General features: G+C 36.7%; 1 protein-coding gene across 3 annotated transcripts in view; it reads left to right on the forward strand.

Annotated features, from left to right (window-relative positions):
- The window catches only part of CCSER1 (coiled-coil serine rich protein 1), a 608,967-nt gene that overhangs the window by 195,656 nt on the left and 390,687 nt on the right, over positions 1–22,624 (forward strand). The gene's annotated exons all lie outside the window — the stretch shown is intronic.

The following is a 22,624-nucleotide window of genomic DNA, read 5'->3' on the forward strand; positions in this document are numbered from 1 at the left end:
AAGGTGCTTTCCTGGGAAGGCTGCTCTCCAGCTGTGTCCCATCTCTTTGTGGAGGTGGCAGCCATGTACACATCACCCCTGTCCTCCTGAATGTGCCATGGTTTTTGTGGAAATCAAACCTAAGCACAAATGCTGGAGTGGTCCAGGACTGACTGTGAATGGCCTCTGGGCCATTGGTATTTACATGTAACCTGTGCATCTCAGAGCAAACCTGAATGGCTTCCAGTTAGGATATAGTTCATATATCAGCTCCAAAATGCATTTGGTCTGTTTCTATGATTTATTTCCATCTTTGGCTGCAGATTAAACGTAACACTGTGAACATCTGAAAAAAAAAAATTAAAAGGAGGTAGTCTAGCAGATCTGGAGGTCTGTGCAGGTAAACTATTAAGCTGGCAATAGGCAAAATGTCTTACCTTATAGTGGAGACTGAACCTCATTCAGAAGAGTTTGCTCAATGCAAATGCCCCCCTTTTTTGTGCCATAGCTTTTCTAAAAAAAACTTTAAGTAATGCTATTTCATAATGCTGTCTACCAGGTCTTTGAGGAACAAAAGAATTTATGAAGTTGGTATGTTTTGTTGTGACAGTTCCTAGCAGGATTGGCATTAATTGAAACAAATCTTTGGAAGAGGAGTGTTCAAAGCTGGTAACCACAGGAAAATATTTTGATGAACATGTAACCTAGGTAAGAAAGACTGATTATAGTAGTAAAGTTGCTTGTTACATGATATTAGTGAAAATGGTGTTTGGTTTGTAGATCTCTTCCTAGTCTTCATAGTCTGGCCTTAGATATGTGTTACATGCAAGTATTACGTGCAAACTCCCTTTTATTAGTATCAGCCAGCTTTGTCTTTTCTGTAATACTAGCATTTTGTCCAAAAGAGAGTTGTGATTTCAAAATCAAATGCAGAAAGGTTTGATGTAAGAATCTCTTCCAAAAAGCTGATGTTAAAAATCCCTCTAATTTTCTAAAATACTACTAAAACAAGATGTTGAAATAGAAGGATAAAATGTATATTACATTTGCTAGAAGGAATTGTTTTCCGAAGTGTCTGTAAGTACAAAGCACAACAAATGTTTCTGCTTCAAAAACTCAAGCTTTTAGGTTTCACTGCACCCAGTGAAGTGTACAGTGCACACATAGCCTAGATGACAGCTTACTGTTATTCTTCAATTACAAGAAAGTTTGGAATATGTATGATTAGGGTGCATACTAGCATAAATGTGTGTTGTGGCTGAATGGGAGGTTACAAAGGACCCAAGCTTCTAGGTGTGTGGAGATTCTGTTTACTGCCCTACTTGAGTACTTTTGGAAACAGAAGATCTGTTTTCAAAGTTTTTAAAGTTTGATTGTCCAGTCAGTCTTACTGAAACTTTGTGGAATTTTGATTGATAAAAAGGCAAACTTCTAAAGAAAGATTAGGATTTTTTAAATGCTGTCTTTTGCTGTTTTGATTGTGGGCAAGGAATTAGAATAATTGTTAGATTTTTACCTGGGATCTCTCTTATTTTAGACCCCTTATATGAATGCCTAAAATTTTAAAAATGTTTTTATTATATTTATTATATTATTCAGCAAATATATATAAGGTTTTCCTAAGCCGGAGGAGAGTTTGTGTCTCAACCACTTGACCTTTGCTCTTGAGCAGTTGATGTTTCTGGCTGCAGTGTTCAAATGGAGCAATGTCTGTCACTGTGCTCCACACTCCTTGAAGGGCTTTTGTCTCGATTCTGAAAACTAAAGCCTGTGAAATTGAAGTCTGGGCATATTCAGTAGAAATTTTTGGTTTATGAGTTGATTCAAGCCCCAGGTGGTTTAGGGGGAAGTGATTCTAGCTTACCATGCAGGGCACAGTGTTTAGAGGCATTTGTGTGGCATCTTGCTCAATGATCTCTTCATGGGACAGCGAGAGTCCTGTCTGTAAATGTACTCTGAGCATGAGAAAGGGGCCTGATGATTCCTCATTCCAGCAGAAATATCAATTCTGTAAGAATTCCATAGGATGGATCTCAAGAAAGACTGCAGAGCATATCAAGCAGCCTTTTCAGCAAATGCTTACATTATGTATTAGATTTGAAAACAATGTTTTGGGTTGGAAGAGACCTTAAAGGCCATCTAGTTCCAGCCCCGCTGCTGTGGGCAGGGACACCTTCCATTAGACCAGGGCCCCATCCAACCTGGCCATGACCACTTCCAGAGATGGGGCAGCCACAGCTTCTCTGGGCAGTCTGCTCCAGTGTCTCAGCATTCTCAGTGATGATTTTCTTCCTGGTATCTAACCTAAACCTACTCTTTCAGTCTGAAGCCATTGCCCCTTGTCCTGTCACTGCCTGCTCTTACACAAAACCCCTCTCTGGCTTTCTTATAGGCTCCCTTTAACTACTGGAAGGCCACAAAGCGGTCTTCCTGTAGCCTTCTCTTCTCCACACTGAATAGCCCCAGCTCTCTCAGCCTGTCTTTGGGGGAGAGTTGCTTCAGCCCTATACAACTTCCTCAAAGTATGTTAGATAATGTAGTGTCTGTGGACTTTCTCTTGTTCCCCTTTTTTATATAGTGACACAATTTAAGATTGGCTGTCAGATCACATTCAGTTCTCTGAAATATTCTGTAGTGTAGATGAAAACAAGTCTTCACACAGAAGAAAGTGAGAAGAGCATTTATGCCAGTCAAGTTTATAGACATTGCTCTTTCTCTCACAAATTTTCTTCCCCTTTACTCTCCCTATTGCTGGTAACAATTGCATCAATCATAGAAGAGCTATCAAGTTAAGCTTCATGCACCCCAGTTAAGTTGTTTTTATGCAAATATGGTTCACCTGTTTTAGTTTCTCATTTGAGAGAATTTTTAGTAGGAAACCTGATAAATCAAAACTGGAAAGCAAGTGGGTAGAGCAAGATAAAAAAAAACCCAGAGCTCCTTCTTGAATAATGGCCTCGGGGATTAATCTTTTTTTTTTTCAATTTAAAGGGCACTGATTAAGTTTAGAGTAACATAATTTTGTAACTGTGGTTTAAATGAAACCTGAAATGCTTTAGGATCACCAGCTATACTGGCATGGTTCAACTGAAGCACAGGCAACTGGACAGACTTCCCCCACAGCTCCTCCTGGGCATTTCCTTTGAAGCCAAGCAGTGCCCTCAGGGTTATTCTTGATGAATTTGGAACATTGCATTTGTTCAGCAGAGGGGGGGTGTTCATTTGCATCTCTCTGCTTACTTGCATGTTCCCCTAAAAGCCTTTGTCTTAACAGGACAGTTTCTATTACTTTAGAGGGAAATTTGCGGATACCAAATGGTGGTTTCAGCAAACAGAGCGGTGGGGCCATAGGGACAGACTGAAAAAATGGGGAAAAGACCTACTAGCTGGCTGGCACCATCAGATCTTTTAATAGTTAAGTCTGACTTCTTACAATAATTTCTATGTGCCTATAGGTTTACATTTTCTGATAAAGATGGTTTTAACAATGTAGAAAGACAGTAAACTTCAACATATTCTGTAAAACACCAACACTTGGCACAGTTCTAACAAGGAGCTTACAGTGGTTTCTTTTCCAGCTTCACACTCATTTAAAGCTAAACTTTCATTTTTCATAGTTGCGTTTGTAAAATATTTCATTTCTGTCCTGGAGACTGTAATGGGCTCAGGCATGTGATTCTGCACTTCTGAAGAATACAAATATTAACTCTTATGTATGCAGGTCAGCAGTACTTAATGATGAATTGATGGCTGAATTCTTACTGTTGTAAGTTTTGGCTAGAGAAAAGGTATAGAAAATCCAGTTATCAGTGAAAATAAGCTTTTCAAGTTCTTAGTGGGTGGCATTTCTTAATTAAGTTGAAGAAAGTCTGAGAATCACAGAGTAAATCGGCTCTGCTATTTTATATTGCCAATCACACAGTGCTAAAGTCTGTGTCAGCAAAATGATGGACCCTCATATCACTAAATGTGTTTGTTGGGCATGGAAGAAATTGTTTCTGTGTGTGTAAGTGGTCAGATTTGGCCTCTACATCTGGAGAAGTTTCAGTGAAGATGGTATTGGAAAGGGTACTGGCTGGCCTAACACTCTGACCGGTTTTCCAGTAAAAGCCCTTGTTAGGTTCTGAAGATGGAGAAATCCCTTCTCCTTGTATCTTTGTCCCTATTTAAATCCAGAATCTTAGTGTTTTGCATTCCTTGCATTGATAAAAATGACATCACTCTCTGTTACTTTGTGCCTGTCAGTTTTAAAAGCAGAACAGCAGTGTGGACAGCACTCTGGTGAAGACAAATGAGAAGAGGCTAACATTTTATTAATACTGAGAACTTGCTGTTTTAACCAGTAACCTGACAGGTTGTTTAGTTCTTTTTCTAGTTCTATTCTGCATTAAAAGTTAGTATAAATTTAAATTTGCCTCTATTTGCCTTCATTGCCTATTCTTAGACTGAGAGAGCTCATAAGTGATGTTTTCCATTAACTAATACAATTTTGTAACTTCCATATGATGAGCTGATATGTAGCTTGATTTGAACAACGATCTCAAATTTATTTTCACTTTAAGATCTTTAGAATGTCAAGTTACCTAAATTTCATTGTTTCCTACAGCATCCAGTGTTCTTCATAGTCAACTTGTAGCATTTGAATAAGCAATTCAGAAGGCCTGAGTATAATTCAATTGCATTATTACGCTTTGGTTACTTGGCAGTTTAAAACTATTTTCTTCCAATTTGGAATTAAAGCCTTTATTGGCAAATGTGGAACTAAGTATAAGCTGGATATCCTCAAAATATTTTGCTCTGTTTCAAACTTTCAATGGTTTCTCTTGGCCTTTTTAAAAATAAAATGCTATTTTAGTAACAAGATTTCCTTCCAACTGAAAATTGCATTTTTTTTTAAATTATAAGGACTAGCTATTTCTATTTTTCCAAAGAATTTCCAGTAAAATTTGCTTGGAGCTGTAATTCTTTTTCCATTCAATAGGATCCATTTTGCGTTCATGTAAAACTAGAGAAGTTTCTTTGCCCTTTGATTTTTTGTTTTTAATGAAGGCTGAGGAGGTAAATTGAGTGGGCAAAGAATGTTTTCCTTGCAGTAGCTTTACAGTCTGCATCAAAGAGCCAAAATTTTGGCTCCTCTGTATGGTTAGAACGCCTAGATTTCATGTTCCTCCTTGGAATGTGTATGTGTGTAGGCTTATCCATCTCTGTAACTTATTTGGTTACGTGGTCCCTTTCTGGGCATTGTACTGGCTCCAGGAGTTTTTCCATGAGTTCCTGGCCCCAGAGCAATCCCTTTTCTCTTCTTGCATCAACCTGCTCAGTTATTTGTGGTTACCTGCAGTAGCAATGGAAGCAATCATTGCACGCTCCTGTGGTGCTGTTAGAGCTGCAGCAGCTGCCCTGCCTATTCCATCTTTTTTTGTTTGAGGAACTTGTGGGCAGCTCTTACAAAAATGGAGAAATTTCAAATTTTGCATGTGTTTCCTTTACTAGACTTTCCTTTGACTTGTGAATCTGGGAAGTGATTACACAGTAACCTGGGAGGAACCTTCTACAATGAATCCCACAATGTATTTCTACATAATTTCAAGTTTCTAAAGGAGGAACTAGCACGTCTCCCTGGAGGCACAAATACCTCTTGTTCTGTGATCAGGTGTCATCTCCTGAAATTGCAATGTGTGTTAATAACTACTTGACTCAACAAAGTAAAAACTTCCTCCTTTCCCTGTTTCTGGATGACTCAATATTTATGCTTTATCAATAAAGTCCAGTGCTTGAACATTTTATTCCATATTATCCTAGAGAGAGAGAACAACTCTACATAATACAAACATCTATACTGGATTAATTTGTGAAGCCCATTAATAGCTCTGGGCTGAGACCAGACCCAGTGATAATCAATTGCTTTGGGTTAATACTAAGTTTGTGACTGACTCTAAATCCCATCATGTGGTGTTTCAACTGCTGTAGAAAATAAAATATTGAATATGACATTCTTTACAGCAGTGAAAGCGTGAGGCTTCTTTTGGTGAATTCAGCATTCTGTAAGAGCATATCAACTCTAGTCAAGAGACATCTTTTCTTCTTAAGATTTTTGATACTTATTTTTTTTTAAATTTTAAATAGTTTACTACTCAGCACTCTCACTTACTTATTGCTGTGTCTTTTCTACCAACATATACCATTTCTCAGACAGACTACTTTGTAAGATCTCGTAGGGTTTATTAGCAGTGGATCTGCTGATGAATAGAGTTCACCTGAACACGGGTTTGAAACACTGATTACATTTAAAATCTTACATTTTCTTTGCAGAATCAAAAATGTTGAATGTTTTGGGCTTTTTTTTAATTTCTACTTATTATTTAAAGTTCAGAGTGATGAATAAGCTTACAGAATTTCATGCTAGAAGGAGATAATTATTGAAATGAGTTTATAGAATTAGAAACCTGGTTGTACTGAATCACTGTTTTGCATACTAGAACTTCCATTGCTCTTTTGCATTTGACATGGAAGATTTCACAGCTCTGCTCAAAGACTGCTGCTGCAAAAACTCACTTTCCAAAAGTGCACCTTGTCTGCCCCTAAATTCTGTTGTCTGGCATTGGAGGGCATTGTCTGTCCTACTTAAGTACTGTGGGTCTTCTGTGCTCTGCACAAAATCCACATACACTGATTTATTTTGGTCAATAGTCCAGAAATCCTGGCCATGTTACCTTCTTCACCCAAACACCTCTGCCACTCAAAAACTGAGTTTTCAATTGGGAAAAGAGGGGTTATGTGCATTTGGTCAAGGTGGATTAATGTATAAGGTGGGAAACAGTACAAAAACCCTGCTTGCTGAGTGGCTTTTCTCCCTCTCCTATTAATCATTCTCACAGAAGTCAGCACAAGTTGTACAGAATTTTTTTGTGAAGAGAAAGAAAATCCTTGAAAGTTATGATTAAAGTCTTAAATAGAGCGAAGTATTATGAAATTTATAAAATAGCTGTCATGTAAATCTGTAATTCAGTAGAAATAATGTCAAAATCTTATTGTATTCAATAAAGCCAGACTTCTAAACACTTTATAAAAACTTTCAAATGAAATTTTTGGCTTGAATTCAAAGATACTGATTTAATGTATATATGCTTGAGTTCATGTACATATTTAAAACAGATTTTAAAATTGAATTACAAATTCCAAGTGCATATACCACAGAAGTGCAGTTTTATCCTTTTAATGAGTCTGGATTTTCTCCCTGCTCCTGGAACCAAGTCATAGTACCAGGTCATCAGTCAGCCAGGAAAAATGTCTTAGGAGAATTATTTTCACAGAAGAGCTGCTGTTGCTTAATCCAACAGACACAGCCCACTGTCAGAAAATCCCTTCATCTCTTTTTTCTTTTGTTAAGGTATAAAGAAAATAAAGGTATATAAAAAAAAGATGAATTTAGCAACCTTTTTTTCCCTGTAAGGCTTTGGTAATTATTATTATTGTTAATTCATTATTACAGAAGATTATAATTTCTTGAAGCAGGGATTGTCTTCATGTGTGGTGAGGTCAGCCATAGCAGTCTTTTAGTTGACACACCACCAGCAGTAGCAGTAACTATTGCTTAATTAAGTAATTATTAATTAATGTGTTCAGTGCAGTGTTTGTACTCTTCAGTGTTATTACACACATGCACATTACGGTCCACATTTATTAAGATGCAGATTTGAGGGGGAGGGAAAGGGGAACACAGTAACGTTCTATGAAGTTTAAATCTAGAAGAAATTTAAACAACATCACTGAGAGAATATTTCAGTAAAAATTTAGATGTAATATCTATTGGGGAGGATTAGTTGGTAAATGTGACTTTTGGTCTCCCTCTGGCCTTTGCCCTGAGTCTTCAGTTAGCTATTGTTAAATTTAGATTTAAAGAATTGCTTTTTGCTTAAAAATGGCAGTATTTGTCTTTGTCAACTGGTAGACAAGGACTAACTTATTTCATAAGTGAATTATTTATTACATTTATGTGAAGGGCAAAAGTTCAATTAAATTAGTTGGAAGGTCTTTTCACTGTTCATTCATCTGAGCTAGATCATATGAGAGAAACAAGAATTGTGTGATGTAAGATGCATTAGGCTACAGTAACATAAAGTAAAATAGTGCTTTATTTTTTATTTTACTTAGAGGCTTTTTTTAGGCATGGTGGCTCACAGGTTAATGTTGAACAAAAAGATGATATCTGGATGATAAAGCACAAGAGAATGAGTATGACTTCAGTACCACTCTAAAGGTGGGAGGATATAATTCTCTTGGAATATTGAAGTTACCCACACAGAAAAAAAAAGTTAAAATTAATAAAAAAGTCAGACACAAGCAAGAAAACCTATAATGACTGACTATTAAAAGAGATGGGGAACATATTTGAAAGTAATTGCATGCAGAATAGAACTTATTCTGACATACCGTATTAAACATGGTGCTTTGCCTAAACTAGAGATGATACATCACCCACTCTTTATGAAATAACAGCAGGCATGCTTGAAATAGTCAGGAATGTTTATATAGGCAGTTTGAAATGAGGAAAAGTCAATACTGTAATGGATTATGTAAATAAAGAACTATAGATAGTATTTGAATATAGAGAGAGACTAAATCAGCCTAACAATCATAAAATGGTATTGATTTTCTTTGGAAAAGGACAGGTTTGAAAGGTAATTCTTCTTAGTTTGCTATATATGGTGGCTCTTGAGGTGAGATAGTTCTGTGGATTGTTCTTATATCAACTGAGCTCCGATGAAGCTGTAAAATTTATACCCCCATTTTTATTCTTAGCAGTGTACATAATAGCATTGGTACTTTAGTCCTTATATAACAAGCTCTTTTATAAATACAAGGATGGAGGAAATAATTGTTGTATTTTAATAAAGTGAGACTGATTACATCATCAAAGTTACTTCTGGCAAATTAGTTTTCACTTGAAAGCTATGATGAGGAAAACTGATGTCATCCATTTCTGCTTTCTGACCCTTCAGCTTCCCTTCACATTTACTCTCCTGTAATGCTGAATTTCTTGAAGATTTTGGAATCCAATATCGATACTGACAGTACTCTTGTCAAAAATTTGATACCAGACTTGGTTTGTGGGATCAGGTTGCTGGTCACTGATATAAATTGGTGGTTAATAGGTTATGCTGGACTAGAACTCAAGTGCATAGGTGTATCCGTAGTGCAGGGAATGGTTGCACACCTGTATCTTCTTGCCATGGATTTAAAGATGTCTGAGACCCATACCTGTAAGGGGAAGACCTGGCAGGCACACACACAATACTGTGTACTCCAGCTGTCCTATGAGGTCTTCTAGGTTCATATTTGGTTGTCACAGTTCACAAAAGGCTGTTTATAGCCCCATGCTGCTGAGAGCTTAATGATCCCCTACTACTTGTAATATTAGGAACTCTCAGCCACATTGATTTGCAGCTTCCAGTTCTCTTTGCTGAGGAGTAACCCTTGAGACTTTATAGTTGCACTGCAAGAAATACTCACATTGTTGTGCTGTCAGTTTGCTTTCTTTTATCTAAATAGTGAAAGACAGGCTGTGAGTACAGACTAGAATGTAAAATTCCCAGTCCACTAGAGTGAGGCCAAAAACAAATGTGAGTCATTGGCTTGAGGGGAATTTGCCAAAGTTGCAAATAAGATCTGCTAGAAAAGAAGTATTTCCTCTTGAAAAGATCTGTAGCTTTTTGCAGTTGTCAATGATGGCTGCAAGCAGTGAATGTACTGGGATTCAATCAAAATATCTTAATAAATATGTCTTGGAGCAAAGGAAATTGTGAGAAGAATGAACTTCCCTTACTATTTTAATTCTCATAAAACTGTCTGTCTAACTAAACATCAATATGAGGGCACACTTCCTGTTTATATTTCTGCATCTTTTCTAGAACTAAGAAGTTAGTTTTATGAAGCATGATAGGGATTTAATTTTATCAGTAAGTCAGTTCACATAATTTTCAGTCAAAAGTCTTGGTTAGATCTTGTAGGTCAAGAGGAAGCTGTTCTGTTTTTTTTTATGCTATCATGTATGCTCTATCAGAAGAACACAAATAGAAAAATCCTGACTAGATGAAGCCTCTTTGGAGATTTCTCACACACACCCCACACCCTCTATGTGCATACACAAGATTAATGAATATTGATGAGATTTTAAGTTCTAGGTTATGACCTCAAATTACAGCAGGATTTAATTCCTGCTTAGAAACCTGGCATCTGACCTGTTTGCTTTCCAGTGTACAGATTTTTGTTTCATTATCTTACTGCTCATGCCAGTATAAACCCCTGATACCTTGAGTTTCATTCTTACGTATCTGGCATAAATAAGCCAAGGCCAACTGTAGAACTTGTAAAAAATATGAATTCTGATCATATAGTAAAGATAGTAAATAATTCATAGATTCTCCTAGCTGGTTGGGATCAGCAGGTCCTCATGTGTGACCTCTTCCTTCAAATAAAAACATGAATTTCATTCAAGTACTAAGAATATTATAGCAAGGTATACTTACAACGAAGTTCAATGGATTTGCCAGTCAAAGTGGATCTAGTCACTCTTCCTTATGTAAGGATGTTGTATGTGAGACAGATATGAGTTTATTTCAACCATCACGAAAATTTAAAAATTAGCAGTACCCTGGTTGAGGCAGAAGGGGTTGGTAGAGGTCACAGATAGGTAGTAACAGCATAAAGGGTCATAATTTTTGAAACCTGGAATTAAAACTTTTGGTTTCAGATACAGCTTGTATATTTCATATTTTAGAAGCAATGATTCATGTTTTAGAAGCAGTCATTAATGAAGTTTAGGATAAGTGTCTAGTTGTCTTAAATTACAGAACATAGGAAAATTTTTTACTTCAAATAGCTTCTAAATTTCTCCCATGGTTTCTTCCAGCCTCTGCTCTGGGAATCTTGAACATCATAAGTGATCAGCTCCTCTGTTTATTGAAATGAAAAGGATAGAGAGTAAAAGTGTTCTTGAATTTTATTGTAGTGGTTCTGGCACAGGGGATTCCTCTTCCCAGCCCCCCAACACTTTTTCACCATTTCATGGGCAGCAAAATATTTTTCTATATTTCTGTATAAACTACAAGAGAAAACAGAAATTTCAGAGTGGTGATTTTTAAATATTGTGAATAGCAAAGCCTCAGTTATTAATTATTTTCTGGCTTGTACCCTCTAGGTTTAGCAAATGCAGTATTTTCACTCATGCCTATTTCCTGCCTGTCCCAAAGAAAGGCTGAAGAACACACCTTTTGGGGTCTGATGGCTTGATTCCTCTGTGAATATCAACGAAGCAGCTATGGAATTTTCAAACTTTTTTGATAAGAAGGAACATTTGTGACTTAAGGATATTAAAAGCCAACATGGTTATCTTTTCATAGGTGATTAAATCCAAAGAGAACATCTGTATTGTGGAAAGTAAAAAGTAAACAAAGAGATAATACGGCAAAACCCTCATATAAGAGGTGCTTCTGCAACTTCTCTGTTTCTATATTTACTTCCCAGACTGAATTACTCCATGAATGTAGTTCTAACTCCAGGTGACCTGGTTTGGGTTGCCTCTCTGTGTCAGTGCCATTAAGAATATCCTTGACTATTCTCAGTAACTCTCTTTTCTGAACAGATCCAAGGGTAAGGGCTTCACAGCATAAGTTCATTCCCTCATGTGTCAATGACTTAATTTTGCAGCACAGGTCTTTCATCCTTGTATTTTTCAAAATTCCACTGCTAGCTAGAACTTATTTACTGTACTGACATGCTCTGGAGATAAGGGAAAGAGCAAGAACTATTTAGATCCTTAGTTCTGGTATGCTTCCATTCAAACTTGAACATTTTCTTCTGCTCTATATGATCAGTGCTTTATGTTTTTGGAGGCAATAAGGGGACCAGGTATCTGACTCCAGTGAAAAACACCACAAGTTGGATGCAGAATCCTGGAAAATTAGGGTGCATATGAATTATAATTTGTTACTTAATTTTGCATTGATACTGTAAATAAGTATTTTAACTTTATCCTATAGCTCCTCTTACCAATTTTTCTTCAGTTATTTATGAAGCTATTATTTTAATGTCTCACTTGTCTCACTGCTGTTCTTCAGTACTCTGTATTTCCTTTTTTTTTTTAAGATACAGTTAATTCCTGTGTCTTCTGGCCTATATTTCCAACAAAGCCCTTTGATTTTCATTACTGTGAACATAGGGTTTAAGACAGTGTACTTATTGATCTCATAGAACAGGGGCTAAGACTTTTCGTACCAGAAATAATGACTGAAGCAGTCATCCCTTCTTTCATGGGTATTAGATTTCATCTTGGGCTATCATTATATGAACAAGTAATGATAGTAGGTAACCATTTTTTTCATATGTAAGCAAATAGTTCCTGTGTATGCAAAACGTATTGTTTTTTAATTTTTCCTGTGGAAAGCTAGAATACATAAGATAGCAATGATGTGTTCATATATTTTAGTGTTTATTCTCTCTACCCTCAACCTTATTTTCCTTGTTGTTACTCCTGTGTGGTGTACATGCATTCAGTCCCTAATCCCACTGATTCAACAACTATTCTTTATTTATTTGTTTGGTTCCAGCCACATTTATATGTATTAAGAGCCATGTATGCCTAAAAATACAGCAGTAATATCGTCTGTACTGCCACACAGGTTAGAAAGGATAACATTGCACTGCCTGTTGCCTGTCACCTCTGTGAAATATTGTTCTGCCAGTAGCCATTGATTTTTGTGAATCATTCAGGGTTTATGGAGAGTAGTGATTTGGGAAATGTCAAGACACCAATCACAAGGTGTTATGGAATAGTTTTGTTCACAACTAGTAATCATTTTTACCAGTAAAACATTTTTATTGTGTAGTCCTATACTCCTGTCAGCTGTTGAAAAGTGTGACTGTGGAACACAGGTCTGAATGTAGCCTAAGCACTCTATGTCAGGAAGCCAGCAGTTGCCACCACGTGGATTGTTGGGATTTTTCCTTTGAAAGGACCTACACTGTACATTATGCATTTAAAAAGGCTGATGAAAATCTGGGAGCAAGTGAAGAAAGAATATAAAATGGTAATGCTGATGTTTCAGTAGGTAATACAAATTTGAATTGTGGTGATACTGCTATTGACTTGATCCCAGCAATGTGAGCTTTAAGGACAGAGTGCTAAAGCATCATTAGTCCAGGAAAAAAAGAAACCACACTCATCATAGCAGTGTGGCACACCTTTTAAAGAAGCAAAAATGCAATATAATTTGTGAGTTAATAATTCTTACTATATGTTTTTCCTTTGTATTTTCTTTCTTTTTTGTGTGGTATTTCCATATTTTAAAGTGAGTGGCATTAAAGCAGAGTTCTAGGTATCTGAGGCCACTCTGTAGCACCTCTTTGCTCTGTAAGTGCTATTGGGAGTATAAAGTTACTTGTTCAAGCCCTCAAAGGAGACAGTGCTTAAATGGAACAATCCCTGTAGCAAAAGTGGATCACACTCAACCCTACTAGACTCATCACCTTGCATAGAGCTGTGAAAGAAATCAGCTCAATTTGTGGTTCTCTAGACACTATTAATTAGCTGATAGTTACTTTTTAATTGAATATTGTGGTACAGAGAAGCTCAGTAAGTGATTTCCCTAAAACCATTTAGAATTTAAGTCCTTCAAGAAGAAACTGCATTTTTGAGTCCTAATTTTGTATGTAGGGTTGTACTGTGTATTTAAGAGGAAATGCTACTGGAGGTTTAATTTCTCTGTTTCTATTTCCAGGAGACAAAGAGCATAGAAACAGAAGGGTAGACAGGGAATAAAGATAATGCTGACTTCATTGTTTGTATGTATCCAGGAAAACACAGAAATCAATGGTGGAAGTTAAAATCAGGATATAATTTGTTATTTATGAGTGTTAATATTGTAGAAGTATTTTTAAATCCCCATATTATTAGTAGGTGTCTGGGGAAGTCATACAGTTTCATCTTTGAGAAAAAGAATTTGGTGTCTAAAGGTAACAGAAGCCTGAATAAGATAAGAGGGAGAAGTACTTGGCAATTAAATCAAAAGTGAGGTGGAATACATTTGCAATGGAATGAATTAGTTGTTGCTAAGGGTTTTCTGAATGCTGGAAACAACTCTTTTACAAGCACAGTATTTTCTGAATGTCTTTGAAAATCTCTTTTGGAACTTGACAACTCATTTGGTAGATGTCAGCTTCAAGGTTCAAAAAGCTTGGCATATAAAATTCAGCTTGGAATGGAAAATCTAGAGCAGCTTTCCTGGCAGATGCTCCCAGCAGCATCACAGAAAACTTCCACAGTATAGGTGATGGGGTTTTAACACAGTTGTCTTAGTGCTAGATTAATTTGTAGACACTGTTCCATAGTTACTTGGCATTAGGGCAAGTTAATAAAGGAAGAATCAAGTTCATGTGAAGAGGTGTGTAAATCTTGACAAAAGCAGCTAAGTTAGAGCAGACACAGCACAAACCTACTCGTGCAGCAGCAATCTGGGCTGTTTTCTTGAGAAGAATATAGAGCTCTATTGATTTTTAGCAGATAACCTCTTTTTTTCCTTTTTGTGAGGTGAAAGCTGTTGGAAACAACTGTGTGTATGTCATTAAGTCAGTGATAATTTTTAGATAGAGATAAAAATGTTCAATTTTGATTATTCTCGTGGAGTGTTCCAGCCATTAGTGGAAGTAGAAAGCAAGGACTATGTGCCTTGTTCTTAATCTGAATCTCTCAGAGACAGTTAATTATTCTGGATATATATCTTGAATGTTACAGAGAATGAAAATACCTGATGGTTGTTTAAATGGAAATGTGTGTGGCTTTTTAAAACTTTGCTTAACTTTTCCCACTGATTTCCAGTGTTCTTTATATGCTGACAGACCATTTGTGTCAGTGCTGCTATCTATAATATCATGTAATATTACGAAAGGGAAGCAGTTTGTTTTTTTTCTGTAGGACATACGTTATTGAATTTCATGTTTGACTTTTTGTCTCTTTCTATGCTTCTGAAAAGAAGATACAAGATCTGTGCTGCTGCTCTCACTTTTAAATCATGATTTATAATTCTTTTGGTCTGTCTTGGACAACAGTTTTTGTTGTCTTTGTACCGCAAGAGGTCACAGAGAGAACTCCTTATCAGAGATTAGGACCCAAGCTGTGCTGGCATGACACAAGCATGCAAGATAAAGGTAGGGCACATCACCTAAAGAGTTTGCAGTGGGTGTATGTGTGTGTCTGTATTCTGTGGCTGGGATAACTGCAGACTGCTCCTTTTGGTGGCTGTACCTGTGTAGCTACCACACCTGGATTCTTATGGTAAGAGGAGGGGCAGCTGTGCCCTGGGGGCGTCAGGCACAGCATGGCCAGCCGGGCAAGGGAGGGGATTGTCCTGCTCTGCTCTGCACTGGGGCAGCCTCACCTCCAGTGCTGGGGACAGCTTTGGGTGTCACAATGCAAGATATTAACTTATCAGAGAGCATCCAAAGGAGAGATAAAAAGGTAGTGCAAGTTCTTGAAGGGGAAGCCTTACAAGAAGAGGATGAGGTGACTTGGACTGTTCAGCTTGGAGAAGAGAGGGCTGAGGGGAGACCTCACTGCAGTTACAGCTTTTCATGAGGGGAAGAGGAGGGGAAGGTACTCATCTTGTTTCTGTGGTCACCAGTGACAGGGCCTGAGGGAATAGTCTGAAGTTGTGTCAGGGGAGGTTTAGGTTGGATATTAGGAAAAGGTTCTTCACCCAGAGGGTGTTTGGGCACTGCTCCCCAGGGCAGTGGTCACAACCCCAAACCTGCCAGCGTTCAAGAAGCTTTTAGACAACAGACGTGGTTATGGCTGTGTATGCACAGCCAGGAGTTGGACTTCAATATCCTTTCTGTTTGTTTCCAACTCAGGATGTTCTGTGGCTCTGTGATTCTGTGCAGCTATTTCATTACGCATTCATGGAATTTCCCATTGAAACATTCATGTTAGTTGAACAGTACATGTGATATATTCCTGCCATGCTTCTTCTAAGAGAAGTGATTTTGTGAACATAGTGCCAAAGGATTGAAACTCTTCTAAATTGGCCTACATGACAATGGAGGCAACATGCATTTCAGTCTTTTCAGGCTTTGAATTGAGAAGCCTGTAGATATTTGTGCGATATTAGATATATAATTAAGTAAAAATATTGCAAAATATGTTACAAATCTACTGATAATATTTTTCAGGTTTTAAGTTTAACATCTTGTACATTTGGGTGCATAATTCTGCAGAATTCAGACGAGCACTACGGCTTTCCTACAGAATTAAAAAAACACCTATAGAACTTAATAATGTTTTTTGCAATATCTAAGTCAGAAGTAAATGTATAGAAAGAAATCCACTTGAGACAGTGACTAGGGAAATGTAGGTAACCTAATAGCTTTAAAAATGTAAATAAGAACTTCCAGACACTTTCACTATTCACAAAATCTTTATGTAATTTGTAGTTATCAAGTGTATGCCTCTAGATATGCTCAAAGTCAGTTAATCTTGACATCTGGCTCCTTCTTTCGTCTCCTTTGGGATTCACAGAATAAGCATTGCCCTGACTTCTTCACCTGTGGAACCAGATGTTAGAAGGATGCTAACAGTGTTCTTTCAAAAAGCCACTGAAAACACGTGGAGGATCAGTTCCTGGTTTTATCAACTCTCTCACATCTCTTTCAGCCTGACAAAAGTATTTCTACCAGTTTCTCAGTGATTTGATTCTCATGTATTTCTCCACTTGAACATTGTTTTTCTGCTGGAAAAGAAGAACCTAGCTGGTGTGACAGGAAATTTTGGAACAGGTGTATCACAGACTTCTGCTTTATCCAGTAGGTCAGTGTCTTGAAAATTGGACTGTATTTGAGAAGACTCTATTTCAGTCTTTCTATCATAGAGGACATGAAGCCGTAGAACCAAGGAGAGCTCCTGAATTAATTTAGTATTCTGAGGATATTTCCATCAGTTTTGCTGGAGGTCTTCTGTTTAAATTGGTCAGAAAATCAGTGAAGCATTCAACACTTCCTGAAAAACTCCCTGTAGTTTTGTGGTTGAAATATGAGGAGGAGTAGAAACATGTAGGTCAAAAGTCCCTGAGGCAGATGAGGGATTTGAGTCCAGGACATCTGAATGTTCTCCCAGATTCTTATTATCAGGCTGTGGAATAAAGAGACTTAGCAGCTCATGGTTTCGTTTTCTGCTGTTGTGTAAGAGTAGTTACCCTAATGTTTCTCTAATGCTTTTAAGGGCTTTCTACCTTAGCATGCTTTTCACTAAAGAAGCCATTGAAATGAGTGTTTTCCCAATAGAAGGAAGTGATTTTTACTGTTGCTGTGATATGTGCAACTTAGGATCACCATCTGCACTCCATTTCTACCTCCCATAAATTACTGGTTGTTTAATTTAGCTTTTCTCTCATGTAATTTATTTTCACATACAGAGGTAGCAGCTTTACCAGTAGATAATAGGAAGTTATTAACTTGTTTCACCTTACATTCCCACAACCACATGCTGCTATTTCTTATAATAACCTTGGCTTCAGTAATGTGGCCCTTTGTGGGATCTTTCGAGAGTGCTGTGTAATTATATTGTGACTACCGAATGAATGCAGGCTGTCATTCCATTACCCTACTAATCTAATATGGTGATAGAGGTGTTGTTTGTATGATACTTTCCCACTTGTCTCATCTGATAAAATTCTGCTTGAAATTAACTGTTTCCTTTTTCTGCAACACTGATGTGTTCTGCTCTACAGTTCAGCCAGTGAAGGAGTAAGGAAATGTCTGTGAAAAACTGAATTGGTAAAATTGATGGAAATAATACTGATTTTCAATGTTTTGCATTGCCAGCAGCAGACTCAACAAAATTTAAACTGTTTCTGGGATTTTTTTCAGTGGTTTTAATGGAGGACCGTAGAATATTTTTTTTCTGAAATGTTTTAACCTGAAACAAATAATACTTGTCAGCACTGCAAAAGAAAATGAATATGTTTGTTACATATTGCTTTCTGTTTTCTTATCATTGCAGTTTTTCTTGGTAAGTTCCAAAGTAAAATAAATAGAGCATAAATAACTTAAAAATGTAAGGGTGAGAGAGGCTGAGACTCTTAAAACTAGGGAATATATTCTCTGTGGGCATTTAAATTCTTGTTATCGTTTAGTGCTGAGTTTGGCTCCTTTTGAGAATATTCCTGCAATTGGCAGACTGTGGGACTCTCTACTAGATGATGTCAGGAAATACAATTTTTTGGGCAATTTTTTTTTTTTTGTGGCAGCATACCTGTATCAAGAATGGTTGTTTATCATCATGCTGTGTTTTGAATTTAATGTCCAAATTTTTTAGTACTGCAGACCAGCCTCTTCAGATGAAAATTGACAGAGTTTAGATAATTAAACCATGTGAGGTCTGACCCTGTTTTTCAAGATGTCCCCTATTGTTTATAAAACAACACATTGGTAATTTTTAAGAAGGACATAAGTGATTGTTAAAAATAAATGAGTTTCTGGAAGGTGAGAAGTTCAAAATGTAAGCTCTAGTTCCATTAACAGATGGAGACCTCTAAGTAGATACTAACTTTCTGATAACTGCAGTGGATGACAAGTAATGCATGGCCCCCACTCTGGTTTCCAGTATTTGAAGTGGTTACAAATTCTTTGGTATGTCTTAGAAAAGGTCATCATGTGGATTTCTTCCTGCTGCAAAGACACACATTTCATACCATGAAAAAAACTCCTTGATCTGCCCTCTCCTATGTTGTTTTTCAGTAAAATGAAGATTGTTTCTGTTGGAGATGAAGAGGATAATTTGTGGATCATTGTAATAGATTAATTGGTTTATGAACCTGAAGTTCTTTAGAGGATGCCACAAATATTTATGACGTCCTTGAGCTTTACACCAGATCTGTAAATTAGCTGAAAGATGTGTAAAAATTCATACAGTCAGACAGCTCTCTCCTGGCTACGCACATAAAGTGGCTCAGGAGCATAAATTATTCCTGCTGAGGTCAATCATAATTTATGCTATTTTGCTTCTGCATCTGCTATTCTGAGAAAGAAGAATATAAAGAACATCTGTATTTGAAGAAAGATTTCCCTCTTTGCATCAAATTTCATTCACTTTGGGAAATCTTCTGGTACAAATGATAATCTGAAGAGCTGCAGTTTGAATTGGCAGGTCACAAGGGAAGAGTGCTTCAGACTGTATTTATGAAAAAGCTGAAAACATTACCCAGCCTGGACAGTTGAACCTCAGAGTTCTGTAGAGATATTGTCAGTGAGGATGCATTCAGTCACATGCATATAAAAGCAGAATAATCCTTTAAAAAAATTATGTCAGACCAACTCAAATTTCTGTTCTATAGCAGGTAGGTGAAACCTGGATTTCATGTTATCGATGTGTTTTGTAGGAAAGAATTGGTTCTGTCTTTGTGGTGACAGTGGCCACATTTAAAACTTGGCTGTCTCTTTAGTTTCACATTTTATGTGTCCTTAGCTCCTTAAACATATTTTTTGTAATACACCTTAAGTATATTTTCTAGAGAAAACCTGAAGTAGTTTTAGTACATAATGTTGATGATACCTTCCACGGATTAAAGGCTTTGATAGGGGTAATAATATCAGTAGCTTGTTGCCTGTAATTCTTTGGCTAACTGCCCTTATTTTATTTGGGTGTGTAAAGCTTTGGTTTTTAGATGTCTAAAATTAATAAAACTAGCAGATAAGAGTTATAGCAATGAAGGTAGAAGTCAGCAAAGTGAAGTAAGAGAGTCAGACTATTCCTACTAAATAGTATTGCCTGTCTTCTGCATCTTTATGACAGTGCTATCTGAAATTCTGTGCATTGCATGCTACGCATAATAGTAACTCAAACTGTAGATTAATTTAAGCATTTTTCTTAATTTCCAAATCTCTCTGATATATCTCAGTAAATAAAGGCTGACTCCACAGCCATTACGAGGAAAAAAATCCAATTTTTCTTTATGTCACTTCCAAACAAAAGATATGTCTGTGAACAAAGTGATCGATTTAGGCAAGTATGAACAGGTTATTGGCAAGACCTAGTGGTTGTCTTATCTCCAGCCCTTTTTTTGGGAAAAAAAAAAGAACAGGATGAAAAAATAATGTATCAGCTTACATTATTGAAGTTTACCCTTTTTGAGACACAGTAATACTTGTGGTTTATATTAGAAATGGGCCTTGCAAGTTTGAATTAACTATGAGATATTTTTGTGTTATATTGCCATTTAATTATCGAGCTCTAAAAGCTTATTTAATTTCATTCTAAGAAGGAAAAAATTAGACTTTAGCTTTTTTTCCTCCCCTCTTACTTATGTTCAGCTCATTTTTTCTGGTCTAGTTAGGTATCATAGTTAGGTATCATAGGCAGCATATACCATATTTCATTTTCAAAACTATATTTGAACATGCTTCCTCTAGATTGTTGGGAAGCAAAATGAATAATAACAACTTTTGTGGTATTCATTTTGCTGGGCAGATGTGCTGTCTCAGGGTAAGGAAAGCTAGAAGCAGAGAACACAAACCGTTGGAAAAGCATCAGCATGCCAGTAATTTAATCTGTAATGAACAGGAATGAACGAATGAATCAGTCTATATTTTTAATTTTATATTTATAAATTGTTTCATATTAATACCTATTAGAGTCTCCCCTGCAGACAGGCTGAGTGAGCTGGGAGGAGATAAGGCTCCAGGGAGAACTTAGAGCAGCCTTTCAGTTCCTAATGGGGGTTTACACGACTGCCAGAGAGGGATTTCACAAGGGCACGTAGGGATTCAAGGAGGAGTTGCTTTAACTGGCACAGGGTAGGTTTTGGTTAGATATCAGGAAGAAATTCTTTACTGTGAGGGTGGGGAGGCAATAGAACAGGCTGCCCAGAGGAGCTGTGAGTGCTCCATCCCTGGAAGTATTCCAGCTGGATCCAGGTTGGATGGGGCTCTTAGCATCTTCATCTAGTGGAAGGTGTCCCTGCCCATGGCACAGGTCTGGAACAAAATGATCTTTAAGATTCCCTTCCAACCCAAACCATTCTCTGAAATTCAGTGATAATCCTTAGAATGAGACACTGTGCCTAGTGCTTAATCTCCTTTTATGAAAAGTCAGGCAGCCTGACACCAACACTGCAAAGTGCTAAACAACTCCAAGAAATTCTAAACTCCTTAAGCTGCAAAAACAAGCAGTGGTATAATTATCATTTCTGATGCCAGTACCATCTCTAATGAAGGATGTTTTTGTGCTGAGATATAAAAAATTTGCATTTAAAATTCTCCTCTGTTTTATTTTTAAAAGACAGTTTATATCTGAAGAAGTGTCATTTACTGCATAACACCAAAACAAAAACATGCAAATGACACCAGAGTTTACCATTTTCATCATGAATGTTGTTACTGCTTGTAGAATGAAGATTTTGCTCCTATTTGCACTCTTTGTTATGTATATTTGTCATGTTCAGCATGTTTGATCCTGGTTTTCTTCCAAATTTCATTTTCTTCTGCCATAAATAATAAACAATGCTAATGAAGCAAAATGCCCTTTCTATCCTGTTCTCTAATTGATTATAGCATATGATAACATCTTTTACAATATATTATAGGAATTGCTTCAAATCATATATACTTTATTTCACTGTTTTAAGAGATGTTTTAAGGAATAAAAATCATGTGTGCTACTAGCTTTAGGCTCTTCTATTTAATTTTTGGGGGAAAAAAAAAGTAAAAAGTATCCATTTGAATAGTGCTGCCTGGAATAAGTTTTGCATTTTTCTTGCTACTTAGAGAAGAGAATTTAATTCACAAATGTAAATTGTCACATATTTTTTATTACTCTGCCTTAATTATAAGTTTTGATTTTGTTCTTGAGGGTTTGAGCTCTTAGTATTCAGTCTCTATCTGCATCATATTGATGCATTTCCTATTCTGAAGCTCAACCAAAATGGAATTCTAAGGACAAATGTATTTTATTATCTTCTATTGACAAGATTACTTATACAGCAAATACCAGAACCAAGAAGATTTTACTTTGGAATTGCTGTTTTCTGTTAAAATACTCTAGTACTTGCAGAAATTTAACAAAAGGCAAAAAAAGAAAAAATTGAGGGGTTTTGGAAGATTGTTTCAGAGTAACTGTGGCATGTGACAACTTCTGTTATTTTTAAACATTTTCAGTCATGTAGGCCTACATTTTCACCATAAGAAAAAAATACCAAAAACCCTCAGTCAGTCTTTTTAATGATTCATAGTCAATGATTTTTTTATTTTTTAATTTTTTTTTTTTTGACTAGGGAATGCCAAAATCCATATGGTGCTTTCCAGGCTGTTAATACTTCAAACTTGGAATGTGAAATGTGTTCTCTTTTAATTCACCCCAGGACAGATGGAGCAGAGTGATTCCAGCTTTGCAAAGCCATCATTTTTTATCATTTCTTTGAATGGTTGTATCTTAGGTACTTTCCTAAAGCAATAATTTTACTAATAGCAGCTGAAAATTACTGTATAATTTTAGCATTACATTTTGTGACCTTTTTAGTTGATAACACAGAAATTGTGGTACAGTGTCTTCTGCACAGGAGATTATCACATTACTGCCTGTGGTATTGGTCTCTTCCAATAC

The sequence above is a fragment of the Parus major genome, chromosome 4 (assembly GCF_001522545.3).
Source record: "Parus major isolate Abel chromosome 4, Parus_major1.1, whole genome shotgun sequence".
NCBI lineage: Eukaryota > Metazoa > Chordata > Aves > Passeriformes > Paridae > Parus > Parus major.